Source organism: Camelus dromedarius, chromosome 3, assembly GCF_036321535.1.
Source record: "Camelus dromedarius isolate mCamDro1 chromosome 3, mCamDro1.pat, whole genome shotgun sequence".
Classification (NCBI taxonomy): Eukaryota; Metazoa; Chordata; class Mammalia; order Artiodactyla; family Camelidae; genus Camelus; species Camelus dromedarius.
In genome coordinates, this window is record NC_087438.1 from 90,891,149 (window position 1) to 90,908,723 (window position 17,575).

General features: G+C 38.0%; 1 protein-coding gene across 6 annotated transcripts in view; it reads left to right on the top strand.

Annotated features, from left to right (window-relative positions):
• Positions 1-17,575, top strand: part of LYRM7 (LYR motif containing 7) — a 153,502-nt gene that overhangs the window by 22,101 nt on the left and 113,826 nt on the right. Inside the window, exon 6 of one of the 6 annotated variants that reach the window (XM_064483820.1) lies at positions 12,741-12,817. The exons of the other annotated variants lie outside the window; for them this stretch is intronic. The gene's annotated coding sequence lies outside the window, so the exon portion shown is untranslated. The remainder of the gene's footprint in view (positions 1-12,740; positions 12,818-17,575) is intronic. 6 annotated transcript variants of the gene reach the window in all.

A 17,575-nucleotide genomic window follows, 5' to 3' on the forward strand; every position in this document is an offset into this window, starting at 1 on the left:
TTGATAGTACTCGTGTGTTACCTAATAGATCGAGTATGAGGTGAGACAGAAAGAAAGAAGTCAGAGATGATTCCCAATGGTTATGAATTAAGCAACTGAAAGGATATTGTTGCCATCAATTGTGATGGTGAAAACAGAGTAGATTTGTGAATAAAGATCAAGAATTTAGTTTTGAGCATATATTAGTTGAAATGTCTAGAAAATATCCAAGTGGAGTTGTTAAAAAGACATTGGATTAACATCTATAGTTCAGAAAGTAGTCTGGACTGGAGATATAAATATGAGAGCAATTAATATAAATAATCATGACAGTAGATGAAATCAGCAAGAAACTGATTATATAAAGAGAAGAAGAAAAGTCAATGATTGAATCTTTTGGGGCACTCCAGCGTTAAGAGTTAAGAATAGAAGAAACAAGCACAAGAGACAGAGAAGAAGCTTCCAATAAGGTAGGGTGAAAACAAGGAGAATGTAGAACAGAGATTGGCAAACTATGGGTCACAGGAGCCAAATCTGACCCACTTCTTTCTTTTGTAAATAAACTTACATTGGAACACTGCCATACTTACTCATTTACGTGTTGTTGATAGCTGCTTTCACATTACAGTGGCATAGTTGAGTAATTGCAACAGAAACTTCATGATCCACAAACCCCGAAATTGCTGTCTGGTCCCCTTACAGAAAAAGTTGTTGACCCCTGGCATGCAGAGTCTTGGAAGCCAAGTCAAAAAAAAAGTGTTTTGTTGAGAGGAGGTGATTGCATTGTGATCACAATGAAAATTCCACTAGGAATACCAATGTGAAGGTGACTTTGGTGACTTTAGCAAGACAGTTTCAGTGAAATAATTGGTAAACATATTCTTATTGATTATTCCCAAATTGATCTCTAAATGTATTGTAATCACAGTTAAAATTGCAGTAGGACTTTTATAAGGAACTGGTAGAACTTACTCAAAAATTTATGAGGAATAATAAAGGTCCTTAAGTAGTTAAATCAGCTATGATAAAAGAGAGTAAAATTGGATATCCATATGCAAAAAGAAAAAAATGAAACTTTGATCCATGCTTGATAGCATATACAAAAATTATCTCAAGATCAATTTAAACATAGATCTAAATGTAAAACCTAATACTGTAAAACTTCTTGAAGTAGCAGGAGGAAATCTTTGTGACTTTAGGTTAGGCAAGAATTTCTAACATATGATACCAAAAGCACAATAATAAGAGAAAAGTAAATAAACTGGACTTTATCAAGATTAAAAACCTTTGCTCTGCAAAAGGTAACTGTTAAGAGAATAAAAAGATAATCCACAGACTGGGAAAAATATTTGCAAATCATGAACTGATAAAGAACTTTTATCCAGAAAATATGAAGAATTTTTAGTCATAAGAATACCAAAAAACCCAATTTTTTAAATAGATAAATTTTTGAATAGACACTTTATCAAAAATCACAAGTGGAAAATAAGCACATGAAAAGATCTCAAAATCATTGGTCATTAGAAATTAAAACCACACACACAAAAAAGAAATTAAAACCTTAATGAGATACTACTACCTACCTATTAGAATAGCTAGAATTAGAATCTGTGTGACTATACCAATCTTGGCAAGGATGTAGAGGAACTGAAATTCTCATACATTGCTGCTAGGAGTGTAAAATGGCAGAACAACTTTGGAAAACTATTCAGCAATTTCTTACAAAGTTAAGCATATACTTTCCATTCTTAGGTATTTACCTAAGAGAAATAAAAGCATTTATCCATACAAAGACTTGCATGTTTATATTACACAGCAAAGGAAACCATCAACAAAATGAAAAGGCATCCTCGAGGAGAAAATAGTTGCAAATCATATATCTGTTAAGGAGTTAATGTCCAAAATATATAAAGAACTCATACAAATCAATAGCAAAAAAAAAGAAACAATCTAATTTTAAAATGAGTACACATTTTTCCAAAGGAGACGTTCAGGTGGCCAACAGGTACATGAAAAGATGCTCAGCATCACTCATAATCAGGGTAATGCACATCAAAACTACAATGAGCTATCATCTCACACCTGTTAGCATGGCTATTATAAAAAAGATAAGAAATAGCAAGTCTTGGCAAGGACATGGAGAAAAGGAACTCTTTGCACTGCTTGTGGGAATGTAAATTGGTACAGCCACTGTGGAAAACAGTATGGAGGATCCTCAAAAAATTAAAAATAATACTACCATATGACCTAGCTATTCCACTTCTGAATATTTATCCAAAGAACATAAAAATACTAATTCAAAAAGATAGATGCATCCCTGTGTTCACTGGAGCATTATTTATAACAGCCAAGATACGGAAAGAACCTAAGTGTTCATCGATGGATGAATGGATGAAGATGTGGCATATATACACAATGGAATACTACTCAGTTGAAAAATAATGAAATTCTGCCATTTGCAACAACATGGATGGACCTTGAACGTATACACTAAATGAAATAAGTCTGATGGAAAAAGACAAACACTGTATGATTTCACTCATATATGGAATCAAAAAAAACCAGAACAAACAAACAAACCAAAAAACAGGCTCATAAATACAGAGATCAGATTAATGGTTATCAGAGGGGAAGGGGTTGGGAGTGGGTGAAATGGTGAAGGGGGCCAACTGTATAATGATGAATGGTAACTAAATTTGTGGTGGAGATCACTTTAGTGTATACGGATGTCAACGTGTAATGCTGTATACCCAAAATGTAATAATTGAAAAAAAAATAGGCCTACCATGTGATACAGCAATTCCACTTCTGAGTATTTATCTGAAGGAAATGAAAACGCTAACTGGAAAAAATGTATGCACCCCTATGTTCATTGCAGTATTATTTACAATAGCCAAGCCGTGGAAGCAACATAAGTGTCTTCACTGGATAACTGGATAAAGAAAATGTTGTGTGTATGTGTATATGTGTATAAATGTATATATGTATGTGCATGCATATATACAATGGAATATTATTCAGCCATAAAAAATTTTGCTATTTGTGACAACATGGATGAACCTTTAGAGCATTATGCTAATAAGTCAGAGAAATACAAATACCAGATGATCTCACTTGTATGTAGAATCTAAGAAGAAAATAAAACAAAAAGCCCCCCAAATACCCAAACTCATGGTAATGGGTGTTTGCAGGAGTCTGGGTTTGAGGGGTGGGTGAAATGGGTGAAGGGAATCAAAAAGTCTGAGCTTCAGTTGTAAGATAAAAGTCCTGGGGATATAATGTACAGCATGGTGACTGTAGCTATACTGTGTTGTATATTTGGAAGTTGCTAAGAGAGTAGATCTTAAAAGTTCTCATCACAAGAAAAAATATTTGTGACTATGTGTGGTGATGGATATTAACTGGACTTAATGTGGTGATCATTTTGCAATATATTCATTGAATCATTATGTTGTATACCTGATATTAATATAATGTTATGCATCAATCATTTCTCAAGTTTTTCAAAAAGACTTATTTATAGCAGCCTTATTTGTAATGGCCCCAAAGTAGAAATAACCCAAATATTCATCAGCAGATGAAGAAGTAAATTGTTTCTAAAATGTCCTTCTGGCAATCCATTGTTACTATCTCAGAGCTCCTGAGAATAAGAAATCTTATTCAATAACATGTGATTCAGACCTTCAATTTAGAATATTTTTCTTGCTATAGTCTTTTTCCTAGTTTTAGCTGAATGCAGTCTCTCCATTTATTCAACCAACATTAACTAAATTTCGTAGGATCAGTCTCAAAGATAGGTACTAGAGATTCAAAGACAACAATCTGGCAGGGAAAACTCTCAGGATGTAGGCAATTATAGTGTAATTAGTGCTACCCAGGAATAAATAGAGTTTTAAGAATATAAAAATAATTTATTAAAAATTGGTTTATAAAATATAATAAATATACAAGATAATGAGCTTTTAATCTCTTAAAGGATAAACAGATATACCTAACAGCATCTGAAAAATGGAATGAAAAAGATAGGACTTTGTGAGGCAGGAGAAGTTTGGGGAATCTTAAGCTTTCTGCCACAAACTTCTTTGTAGCTTTTTTTTTCTCCTCTTATCTTTTACTCTGGCAGTAGGGTGAAAGGGCTGTTGTTTTACGTGAGATTCCTAGAGAAGGAGTTTGAGATAGAGTTTTGCATGCAGGAGGTTTAAATTAAGGAGTACAGTCAGGAATAACCCCCATGAGGGAGTGAGAGAAGCAAGACTGGGAAGAGGGAGTTGTTGGAACTGTGATTCAGCTGCAAAGGAGACCTAGAGCTGAAATGGCCTTCAGAATTGCCTTGAACTGAGCAAGGGGACGAGGCTTTTGTCCTTTGGTATCAATAGTCATTGAAGGTGGACCACCCCAGGGAAGAGGTGTAACTTTAGCGAGGCAGTTCCCTTCGGTGGCACAACTCCTAGAAATAGCAAGACAATCCCAGGAGCTAGGGAAATGTCTGTCTCCTTCTGAGGGGGACATCTGGGCACTGCACAGAATCCATGCACCAAATAAGGCTTTTCCATAATTAGCTCAAACTGCTTGAGCAGGAGAAGCTGAACTTTAAAGCTGGGTGTTTCTCTTCTGGGAAGTAAGTACCTCAGAGACAGTTCGTTACTTGTTCAGACCAAAAGAAGATGGCAAACCCATTAGAAAAGAACTATGAGTTGAGATTCAAAGTGAGTTAATTCATGGGGTCATTTGTTCATTCAATGAATGTTCATCTAACATCAGAGAAAAGCCTACCGAGGAGGAAGCAGGAAACTGGGTTCTAGTCACAGCTCTGTCACTGAAAATTAGGTCTTTGAACAAATCATTTATCATCCTTGGATTTCTGTTTCTTTTCCTGTACCATGAGAATTGTGGACCAGGTGATGTAGCAGTTACACATATTTTAATTGTAAATAATAGAAGCCCTCTTTAACTAGAAGAGAGAAAAAAAAAAGAGGGAATTGGTTTAAAGAACAAATTTGTGTCTCATAGACTTAGATTGGAGCTGGGCTTCAGTGACAGTCTGGAACACTATAGGCAATCCAGGGATGCCCTCACCCTTACCTCTGCATCTGCTACGTTCTTTAGTATTGCTGCTATCCAGCTCACTCCATTTTTCAGTTCAAATGAGGAAAATAACTACAAACACTCCTGAGTTTACATCTCGTCTGTTGAAGAGAGCAGATATGCTCAGGTTAAAATTCCTTGGTCCCAATTCCAAACTGAGAACAGAGTTTGTTGGCCTTATTTGGATGAAGGGAACAATTGAATGTTTCTGATTCGAACAGCTGTGTGTAGGTGAGGAACTTAGGAGGAGGAAGAGAAGTTTCCAGAAAGACTTAATAGAATGTTTGGCAGCAGCCAAGATGTCCACTGCTCTTATCTCTAAAATTCTGTAATTGATTAAGCAATACCTGAGTAAAATTTGATTTACTTCTCACTGATCCTTCAGTGATGTTTCAAACCATCATTTAAAAATTATGATGGGTTAGTTAATTAAAATAGATAAATTGCAAATGGAAATTTGACAATTAAATGAGAAATACTAAAGCCTAAAACCTTCAACAAAATGTGTTGACAACTTCACTTTTCTGTTTAGACCTGTAACAAAAATGACAGTGTTTACCTGGTAATAACATATCAAGAAGTGCACAAATAACATTTTCAGAGGGGGAAAATGTTGAGTGTTTAAACCATTCAGACTACAGATAGCTTTTCCTGATTTATGGTTGATCAGTGTATGGCTTAGACCCATTTCTGATAGTCACTTACAAGGAAGGTCATATTCTGTAGCCAGAAACGTAGCTGTCTTAAGGGTTTGTGAAGTGATTGACAGAAACAAGCCATTGACATAGGGCGAGGATACAGTCTCCTTTAGTTCACATAGAGGACTTTGCTCATTTATATTTGCAGCAGGGGATGCAGTAGGGTTTCCAGTCTTACATGCAAACCTTCCTGATCTTCAAGTCCCTGCAGAGATGTCAAACTGCCAATGAAATGACCTGACTAGGAGGATGATCCAATCAAGCTCTTCAGGAAGTCTATTCCCTCTCATCTCAGGGAACTTTATACCACATTGATTCTTCCCAACTGTTCTGAGAGCTCACTGCATAACTGCCTGATGACTCACTTGAGAAGCTGATACTGATTCACTCCATCTTATTATTGATACTCAGGAACGAGCTAAGCTGGCTTAGACTGGATGATTATCAGTAGCAACTCTTGTGAACAGTTCCCAAGCACAGACTGTCAGGCTGCCTAAGGCCTATTCTTACATAAGGTTTTCTCTGATGCAAGGGACTAGAGAAACATATAATTACTTGGTAATTTTGTAACAGTCTAGAGCAGGAGTTGGCAAATTATGGCCATCAGGCCAAATCCAGCCTTGCACCTGTTTTTGTAAATGTAGTTTGATTGAAATGCCCGTGCATTTAGGTGTTGTCTGTGGTTAATTCCTTGGTACAGCAGAACACTGTAGAAACACTGAGGAGTTACAACACAGACTGTATGAACCACAAAGCCTAAAATATTTACTATTTTACTCTACATAAAAAGTTTACCAACCCATAGTCTAGGGAAAAACTAACATTCTTTTACAATCTGTACTGACAATATAGAGCATTTCAAATTTGCCACCTAATTGTATACAGTTCTCCTTTTAAAGACATTTTCTGAATATGTTCTTATATATTGTCTCAAAAACATGATTTAGTAAAGATGTTCTTTTCAGTAAATGACAGTGGGTAAAAAGAATATCAATATGGAAACAATCTCAGACCGTATCTCACACCATACTAAAAAACCCATTCCAAAGTTTGTATAGATCTAGACATAAAGGAGAAAAGAATAACGCTGTTAAAGGGAGACAAAAGAATATCTTAATGACTTTGGGGTAGGCAAAAACTTCTTAACTGGGTCACAAAAAACATTAACCATAAAGGAAGAAAATTTGATTAATTGGGCACCATTAAATTTAAGAACCTGTTTGCCAAAGACACATTAAGAAAGTAAATAGGCAAGCTACAGAGTGGAAGAAGATACTTGCAGGACATATGTCTGATTCATACCCAAAATATGTAAAGAATTTCTCCAAATCCATATGTAAACATGTAAGAAAAATGGACATAAGTCATCTCCAAAAGGGCATATTTAATTAGCCAATAAAACTATGAAAAATGTGTTTAACTATATAACTCATCATGAAAGTGGAAAATATGGCAAGGCTATATGACTATGTGCCCACCATAATAAATAAAATCTAAATGACAAAAGTACCAAGAGTTGGAAAAGATGTGGAGCATCTGGAATTTTCATATGTTGCTGAAAGGAATGCAAAATGGTACAACACTTTGGCAGTGTTTACTAAAGCTGGACACATGCATATCCATTATGCACTCTGAGGTATGGAACTATGTTTATCAAAAGATGTACAAAAATGGTCACAGCTTTACTATTTGTATTAGCCCATACTGGAAACAGCTGCTAGGGTGTTAGTAATGTTTTATATTTTAATCTAAGTGGGGATTGCACAATGTTTACTTTGTAAAAATGCATTGAGCTTGCACACTTGAAATTTGTGTGCCTTTTTGTATATATGTATATTATGTAAATTGAGTTATAGTTGATTTGCCAATATTATATTAGTTTTGAGTATGGAATATAGTGACTCAAACTTTTCACAGACTATATACTGTATTTTAAGTTATTATAAAATATTGGCTCTATCCATGTGCTGCATAATATGTCCTTATAGCTTATTTGTTTTATAAATGGTAGTTTGTACCTCTTAATCCTCTACCCCTATCTTGTCCCTCCCCTCCTCCCTCTCCCCACTGGTAACGACTAGTTTGTTCCCTATATCCATGAGTCTATTTTGTTATATTCACTAGTTTGTTTTATTTTTTAGATTCCACATATAAGTGATATCATACAGTATTTGTCTTTCTCTGTCTGACTTATTTCATTAAGCATAATACCCTCCAGGTCCATCTATGTTGTTGCAAGTGGCAAAATTTCATTCCTTTTTATGGCTGAATAATTTTCCATCGTATATATTTATATATCACTTCTTCTTTAACCATTCATTGGATGATGGGCACTTAGGTGGATTCCATATCTTGGCAGTTATAAATAATGCTGCTATGAACATTAGAGTACATGTGTTTTTTCAAATTAGTGTTTTTGTTTTCTTTGGATATATACCCAGGGGTGGAATTGCTGGGTCATATGGTAGTCCTATTTTTAGTTTTTTGAGGAACTTTCATACTGTTTACCATGGTTGCTGCACCAGTTTATATCCCACCAGCAGTGTAGGAGGGTTCCCTTTTCTCCACACCTTCAGCATTTATTGTTCACAGACTTTTTAATGATGGGCATTCTGATAGGTGTGAGGTGATATCTCATTGTGGTTGGATTTACATTTCTTTGATGGTTAATAATGTTGAACATCTTTTCATGTGTCTGTTGGCCATTTCTATGTCTTCTTTAGAAAAAATCTTTTCATATCTTCTGCCCATTTTTTAATAGACTTTTTTATTTTATTTTGACATTGCATTGTATGAACTATTTATATATTTTGTACATTAACCCCTTTTTGGTTATATCATTTGCAAATATTTTCTCCCATTCTCCCATTCAGTAGGCTGACTTCTTGTTTTGTCAGTGGTTTCCTGCGCTGTGCAAAACTATGTTTAATTAGGTTTCATTTATTTATTTTTGCTTTTATTTCTTTTGCCTTAGACATTTCAGAAAAAATACTGCTGTGATTTATGTCATTGTTCCACCTATATTTTCTTCTATGAGTTTTATGGTTTTGGTCTTACGTATAGGTCTTTAATCCATTTTGAGTTATTTTTGTATACAGTGTGATAAGAGATTATAATTTCATTATTCTACATGTAGCTGTCTGGTTTTCCCAGCACCACTTATTGGAGAGACTGTCTTTTCTTCATTGTATATTCTTGTCTCCTTTGTTTAGATTAATTGACCATAAGTACATGTGTTTATTTCTGGGCTTTTTATTCTGTTCCATTGATCTATATGTCTGTTTTTGTGCCAGTACCGTACTATTTTGATTACTGTAGCTTTGTAGTATAGTCTGAAGTCAAAGGCTTGTAATTTTCTTTTTGTGATCTCTTTGTCTGGTTTTGGTGTCAGGGTGATGCTGGCCGCTTAGAATGAGTTAATAATTGTTTCATCCTCTGCAATTTTTTGAAATAGTTTGAGAAGAATAGGTGTTAAATCTTATCTAAATGTTTGGTAGAATTCACCTGTGAGGCCATCTGGTCATTGACTTTTGTTTGTTGGGGGTTTTTCATTTAGTGATTCCACTTCAGTACTGGTTATTGGTCTGTTCATATTTTCTGTTTCTTTCTGTCCCAAACTTGCAAGGTTGTACATTTCTAGGAATTTGTCCATTTCTCCCAGGTCGTTCATTTTATTAGTGTATAGTTGTTCATACTAATTTCTCATGCTCCTTTGTATTTCTGTGGTGTCTGTTGCAACTTTTCTTTTTTCATTTCTGATTCTATTGATTTGCGCCCTCTCTCTTTCTTAATGAGTCTGGCTAAATGTTTATCAGTTTTGTTTATACTTTCAAAGAACCAGCTATTAGTTTCATTGATCTTTTCTATGGATTTTTTTAGTCTCTATTTCATTTGTTTCTGCTCTAATTTTTATGATTTCTTTTCTTCTACTAACTTTGGGTTTTGTCAGTGTTCTTCTAGTTCCTTTGGACGGAAGGTTAGGTTGTTTATTTGAAATTTTTCTTGTTTCCTGAAGTAGGCTTGTATCATTATAAACTTCCCTCTTAGGACTGCACAGAACATAATGAAGCCAGTTCCTGACATAGCTTGCAGCAGGGTCTGGAGTGTCCTAAAGCTGTGTCAGCCCATTGGTGCATGGGACTGGATCCAGGGGCATCTGGCTGAGGGGCCCATGGTGTCTCACAGCTGCTATTGGCCTGTTGAAGGATGGGCTGTGTCCTGCCACTAAAGACTATGGGACTATGGGGTTCCTGGGGCTGGTGTCTCCCTGCTGGGTTGATGGGGTCTGGGCCCAGTAGATCCTGGGGCTGGTGCCTGCCAACACTGGGCAGAGCTGGGTTCCAGGGGCTCTGGATGCAGGGCCTGGGGGTCCCAGAGCTGGTGTTGGCCCACTGGTGGGTGGGGCAAGGCCTATGGGGTCCAGGGCTAGTGCCAACTCAGTGGTAGGCAGAGCTGGGTCCCAGGGTCTGTGGATGCAGGGCCCTATGGTTCTCAGGGCTACTGCCTGTCCAGTGATGCATGGCCCAGGTCCTGGGCCCTCTAATGGACAGAGCCATGCCCCAGGATTGTTGTAGACTTGGAGTCTTAAGGCAGCCTGCCTGCTGGTAGGTGGGACTGTATCCCTGCCCTGCTAGTTGCTTGGCCTGAGGCATTCCCATTTTGGTGCCCACAGGCTGGTGAGCAGGGCCAGGTCCTGATGCTAGTAAGCTAGAGGGAGGATTCCAAAATGGTGCTTGCCTCTCCTGGTGACTCTCCAAGTACATCACATAGCTCTGACCCAGACTCCTTTTCGATTACTGCCTGTGTCCTGGGTCCTGGAGTGTATGAGATTTTGTGTACACCCTTTAAGAGGAGAGCCTCTATTTCCTACAGCCCTCTGGGTCTCCTGAATGTAAGCCCCACTGGCCTTCAAAGCCAAACGTTCTGGGGACTCATCTCATCTGTGCAGGACCCCTAGGCTGGGGAGCCCGACGTGGTGTTTGGATCTCTCACTCCTTGGGGAGAACCTCTGCAATTGTAATTATCCTCCCACTTGTGGGTCACCCACTCAGGGAATGAGTCTTTACTATACCGCATCTTCCCCTCCTACCCACCTCACTGTGGTTCCTTCTTTATAACTTTAGTTGTACATTATTTCTGCTAGATTCCAGTCTTATCAATAGTTGTTCTGTAAATGGTTGTAATTTTGGTGTGCCTTTGCGAGGAGTTAAGCTCAGAGTCTTCCTACTCTGCTATCTGTTTTGTTTTGTTTTGTTTTGTTTTGTTTTGTTTTGTTTTTGAAGTATAGTTACAGTGTGTCTGTTTCTGGTGTACAGAACAATGTCCTAGTCATGCACATGCATACATATATTTGTTTTCATATTCTTTTTCATTAAAGGTTATTATAAGATATTGAATATAGTTGCCTATGCTATACAGAAGAAATTTTTTTTAGAAATCTATTTTATATATAATGGCTAACATTTACAAATCTCAAACTCCCAAATTTATCCCTTCCCGACCCCTTTCCCCAGTAACAATAAGATTGTTTTTTAGGTGAGATCATTAGTGTCCTCTTTTTTTTTTTTTTTTTTTTTTAGATTCCACATATGAGTGATATCATATGGTATTTTTCCTTTCTGGCTTACTTCATTTAGAATGACGATCTCTAAATCCATCCATGTTGCTGCAAATGGCATTATTTTATTCTTTTTTATGGCTGAGCAGTATTCCAGTACTCTGCCATCTTGGCCAAGCTCTGATAAAAGTTTTTATTTAAAAAGAAAGTGCAATTTATGTTACATTGTTAGCCACTGTGATCTAGGCATAGTGACTTGAACAAAATATATATTAAAAAAATTGTTACTGGTAACATTGTATATTAAACCAGCAAATAAGCCCATAACCTTGTTATATTTCAAGATTTTAAAATCATCAGTTACCATTTAATTAAGTCCGGCATCAGGAAGCTCCCTGATTGACAGCAACTTACATATAACCCCGCACTTGTTGCTCACTCTAAGTGCACCTCAGCACCCCTTTCTGAAGAATAAATTTCTGGCCCTTTACAGTAAGAATAAAGTCTGGCCATTTTTTTTCCGGAAACTGTAGAGCTTTATTACTTCCCTCCACAATAGTGAACAAGTAAGTCTGAAAAAGTACAATTCAGTTAAATGGGTCATTAACTGTTGCACTCAGCACTTGGGCTGCTATAAATGTCATTTGCAGAAACATGTTGTGGCTTTGATACACACACAATGCAGGAAAAGAAAAGTTGTGGGTTGCCACAGCAACTGTAATGTAGGTATATGTTGGCATAAAGTCTTGATTAATTCTGCTGATGATCACTGTAAATCCTCTATATTTTATATCAGTATGGTTGAGTAATGGTTGGTTCAGGAATTACTTAGAAGTATTGAATTTCTATAAATGTAACCTGTCAGTGCATAATGCTCTGGTCGCACACTTGCACTTAATTATGTCATTTGTTTTAGGAATGACCCTGTTTAAAAAATACTTTTGACTTTTTTCTCTCAGAAAATATTTCCAAGCAAGCAGCACATAACACTTATTTCCGTCTGCAATAGCACATTTAGCTAATGTGATTTTATAGCACCTTGATGGAACATCCTATTATAGATGTAGAAAATGAGACAGAATGACAGAAGATAATAAATTATTTAAGATCACAAAGTAAATCAGGGCAGAACTGTTGCTGGTATTTTGCTCAGGGCAAGCCATTCTCAAAGTGGTGTTTTTGTGAAACATGTGCTGTACCTGATTGCTAGAGCACAATTATACATGATCGCTGCCTATGTATATTTGACTGTAATCTCAAGTTATACACACTTGTTTGTGTGTCTCCCAGCTCTAGATGTTTCCAGGAGTACTTCACCTGAGACTCAATGTTCTGCTCATCCATTCTGTTACGAGTGTAAATTAGGTAGTGTTTTCCAGAGAAACAGAACCAATGTACATAAATATTTGTATTTATTATAGGAATTGGCTCATGCCATTTATGGGGGCCAAGAAGTCCCACAGTCTGCCATCTCCAAGGTGGAGAACCAGGAAAGCAGGTGATATCACTCAGGCCCAGTCCAAAGGCCTAAGAATCGGGGTGGGAGTGGAAGAGCCATATGGTGTCAGTCCTGGTCCGAGTCTGAAAGCCGGAGGACCAGGAGCACTCATGTCTGAGGGCAGGAGAAGATGGATGTCTCAGCTCAGAGAGCAGATTTGCCCTTCCTCCACCTTCTGTCCTGTCCAGGTATTAAATATGTTGGGTGATGCCAGTCATACTGGTAAGGAAGCTCTGCTTTACTCAGTGTATGGGTTCAAATGCTAATCTCTTCTGGAAACACCCTCACAGACACACCTAGAAATAAGGTCGTACAGGCTACCTGTGCATCCTTTAGCCAATCAGGTTGACAAATAAAAGTAATCATCACACCCAGCCAAATCAGTATTTATTAGCAACACCCTCTACTATGCAAAGTACACCTCCAGATACTGTGCAAAATATACAGGAAGTGAGAAATGTGAAGTGCCCTCAGAGTTTACAACGTGCTACTCTCTTGTGTGAGACCACTCTCTGTGGGGAAAAAACCAACAAGCACTACCAGAATACGCCCTCTCTCCAGAGGAAGAAGCTTTCTTGAACTACTTCTTTTACAGGGTGAGGAGCTTCATGCCTAACAGAATATCCTCTGACTTTGTTTCATCTTTTCACCTCTACAATTACAAAGAGGAAAATGTTTTTACTTACTTGTGAAAATGAATTATTCTATCTCATTTTTTCCCTCTTTTTGTAGCTCTCTTTTCCTCCTTGCCATCAGCTGTTTTCCGGAGCTGAATTATGTAAATTTAATATTTTATTTATTGTTAAATACTAGTCTTGAACGGAACATGGCAAGCTGATTCATATGTATACTTAAAGTCAGAAATGATTTGAATAACTAAACTCTGAGGAATATTCACAATACACATTGTGTTAAGTTATATATTTTAGTGTGATAAGGTGACTAGCAATATAAATAATGTGTCACTCCCCAAAACTTTCAGACAGTTCTGACTCATCAGTACATAATGCTCACATAGATGAGTGCTCCTAGAAATTGTTTAGATTCATGAGAAGGAGTAGCTGAGTTTTTCTACTTTAATGTCTCTGTGAAGACAAGAAATTTCTACTCTGTCGAATTTCAGTATTAAAATAGAATCTCATAATGCAAAGATAAAACACATTTTGCACAAACTCAAAGTCAGTAAGAAGTTCTTAGCAATCCCAAAGTCCCTGAGTCCTGAGATAGAGTATTCCAGATTAGATAGGGACATTGCCTTTTGCCACTCGACTGCCTGGGATGACTCCCAGCTTACCCACTAGTTTTCTGTGCACAGTCAGGTTATCTAACTTCTCTGTGCCTCAACTTCTTCATCTGTAAAGGGAGAATAATAATCCCTACTTGGAATGAGTTAATTAATACATTTTAACTAAAAACAGTGCCTGGCACATTGTAAGTTCTTAATACATTAGATATTATTTGCATCATTTGATAATGACAGTCAAGGAAAACAGCTATTGCTAAATGAAATTTAAACAAAATGAATGCAAGTGAAGACTCACACATTACTACACTTGCATTTGCATTTCTGCTATGCGTCTGTTGCAGATGAGTACCCTGTAATCGTGTTTTAGTCTCAGAGGACACACTGTCTGCTTCCTGTCCAGATCTTATATGTCAACAGGCTTCTTTAACAGTGACAAGTGACTGGCATAGACACAGGAGGACGAGTTTGGGCCATGGCACCCTTAACTTCTCAATGCCATGCCCAGCGATTCCCTCAGAAAGACAAGTACAGATGACAGTATCATTGTCCACCTTCATCCCACCGCTTATCCAGTCTTGGCTTTCACTCTGCTTGCTGCCAAGCTTCTAGATTTGTCCAAGAATCAAGTTTTCAGGCCCCCCCCCCCGAAAGGTACAATGAGTACTGACTGATTTCTTAGCTAATGTAATGAAATCATTGTCGCCCCATCTATTTTCTTAAAATAGCAGATTATTTTCTCTCCTTCCTAGCACTGTTTCTTAGCTAATTTATTGACTCATCATCACCCTATCCATTTACCTAAAATAGAAAATGGTTCTTTCTTCTTCCTTTCTAGTCCGTGAAGCATAACTGTTTTTTCTTTCTTCTATTCCCACCTGATGTTTTAATCAGGAGCATCTTCAAACCAGAATTACATGTCAGTGACCACCCTAAAGACCTCTTCCTTCATCCTTCCCTAAATATGCCTGGGGCATGACCTCCCCTCCTGGGATCAGGCATTTATCTACCGGATGAATACTGGGGGAGAGTGTGCAGGAGCATAGCTGTCACCTTGGAAAGCTGACTTCCCATTGATCTGGCTTTCTTATAACCAACATTATAAATCAGATAAAAAGTACAATCTTCTACATAAAACAAAGTCTCCCCCAGAATGGCTTGTTACCATAGATGAACTATTCGTGTTCTTTTTAAAGCCCAGTCCCTCATGTGCTTATGTACTAGATCCTCTTCCCTCTCACCCAATGAAAGACATTGCTTCAGTCGTTCCTGCTCCGTAGTCCGTGTTATCAGTTTTTTCACTCTCGACTAAATCATTTCCATCAGCCAACAAGTATGCTATCATTTTTACCATCTTTAATGAAATGAACAAAAAGCTCCTTTTGACCTACTTTTCCCTTCACCTACTGCCCAAATTCTTTACAGTTAAACTCCTTAATTGCCATTCCGTCTCCAGTGTTTCCCTTCCTGCCCTCTACTGAACCTACTTCAGTGAAGCTTTTGCCTACACTACTCCACTAAAATTGTTCTTGTCAAGGCCATCAGGTGACCTCGTATTGATCATCCCAATGGTCAAGTCTCTGTCCCCGTCTTACCTGACCAGCAACATTTCATGATATTGATCATCCCTCCTCCTTGCTGTGCTTTCTTCTCTTGGTTTCCAGGACACCACACTCTCTTAGTCTTCCTCCTCCTCGCCATTTCTTCTCATTCTCTGGCTGACCTGTTAGTGTTGCAGTGCCTCAGGCTCAGCCTAAGGCCCTCTCTTCTCTGTTCAGACTCACTGCCTGGATGATCTCATCTGTTCTCTGAGCTGTAAATGCCACCTCTAATCTGGCAACTTCCAAATGTCCCTCTGCAGCCCAGATCTCCCTCTTGAATCCTGAGTTACAAATCCAACTACCTATTCAGCATCTCTGTTTGAATATCTAATAGGCATCTCATACTTTACAGACCTCAGATAAAACTCTAGATCTTACACTTCAAACTTGGGCTATCAGCAGCCTTCCCCATCTTGGCTTCTTGAAAGTTCCTGAAGGCGTCTTCCTTCCATCTGCTCCAGTAGAAAATCTTAGAGTTAACTTTGACTCCTCTTTATCTCTCACATCCAATTTGTCAGCAAATCCTATTTGACTCTCCCTTCAAATATTACCAGAATGTGAGTACTCACCACCTCCTTGTTTACTACCTTGGTTTGAGCCACCTTCCTCTCTCATTTGGACTAACCTAATAACCTTTTTGCTATTCCTCTTCCTCTAACCTAAACCCCATAGTTAGGAGCCACAGAACTTTAAAAATGTAAGACAGGTCGTATCATTTGTCTGCTCAAAGTCCTCCAATAACTTCCCATTTTAGTCAAAGTAAAAGTGAAAGCCATTAAAACAGGTTCAATGTCCTGCTTAACCTGGCATCCCATTATCTCTCTGACCTTGTGTCTTTCTCTCCCCTTCACTCACTGGTCTCCTTGCTGTTACTCCATTACCTCAGGAACACTTTTGTGTAAGAACTTTGCCCTGGCTAAGCCCTCTGCATAGTTAACTTCCTCTCTCCCTTCTTTTCTTCCCTCAGTGAGGGAATCTTCTCAATGAGACTTGCCCTAACTACGACTGTGCCCACGCGTGCAATGCACACTCACACACGTGCACACACACACCCCAGTGGCACTTAAGATTTTCCTCATCCTGTTCTACTGTTACTTTTTTCCTGCAGTCATCACCTGCTAATACATTATTTATTTATTTATTTATTTGTTTATTTATGTATTTGTTATTTATCGTCTGTCTCCCCACTAAAATGTAAACTCTTTGAAGACGGAGATCTTTGTTTTGCTCATAGATGTACTTGAAGTATCTATCACAATATATGTATTTGATAAATAGTTGTTGATACATATCCACACAAGTATACATACATGCATACATGTTTAAAATGAAGGATTATTGCCCCCTGATAAAGCCAAATGAGAGCTTTAAGTCCTGTAGTGGAGTGACTATCCTCTAAGATGTTCTAGTGTGAAGTGAGGCCAACACACACCACTGGACCGGTTTGTATTCACTAATTGAGCCACAAGTTAAGTCATCTTCCAGGCCAAGCATTTGAACTATGTTCATGACAAGAATTCTTACTGAGTGGGAAACTGGGTAAAAGAGAAGTCGATTATGTAGCTCCTGGAAGAAATCTGACATAATCTCAAGGAAAGAAGCCTAGCACAATAAACTAAACTCAATAATGAGGCCTGAGGTTTAAAGAGGACTTCTGGGTGTAGTGCCGTGCCTCTGACTCGGCCTCCCACAAGTTCTGTTGTCCTGATCGCCCGCACGAATGTCTGAGGACGGGAAGGTAAGTGGATAATACCAAAGACTGTTTAAGCTGTGTTGCACCTCAGGTCCCAAGGAGCTCTGAGGTGGGATTCTACAAGAGGACAGAACACAGGGAAGAGGAAACTGTCTCCCTACCCACTTTAGAAAAGAAAGGTGAGCGCCAGCAGCCTAAGGCAGATTGGTGGTGATGGTGAA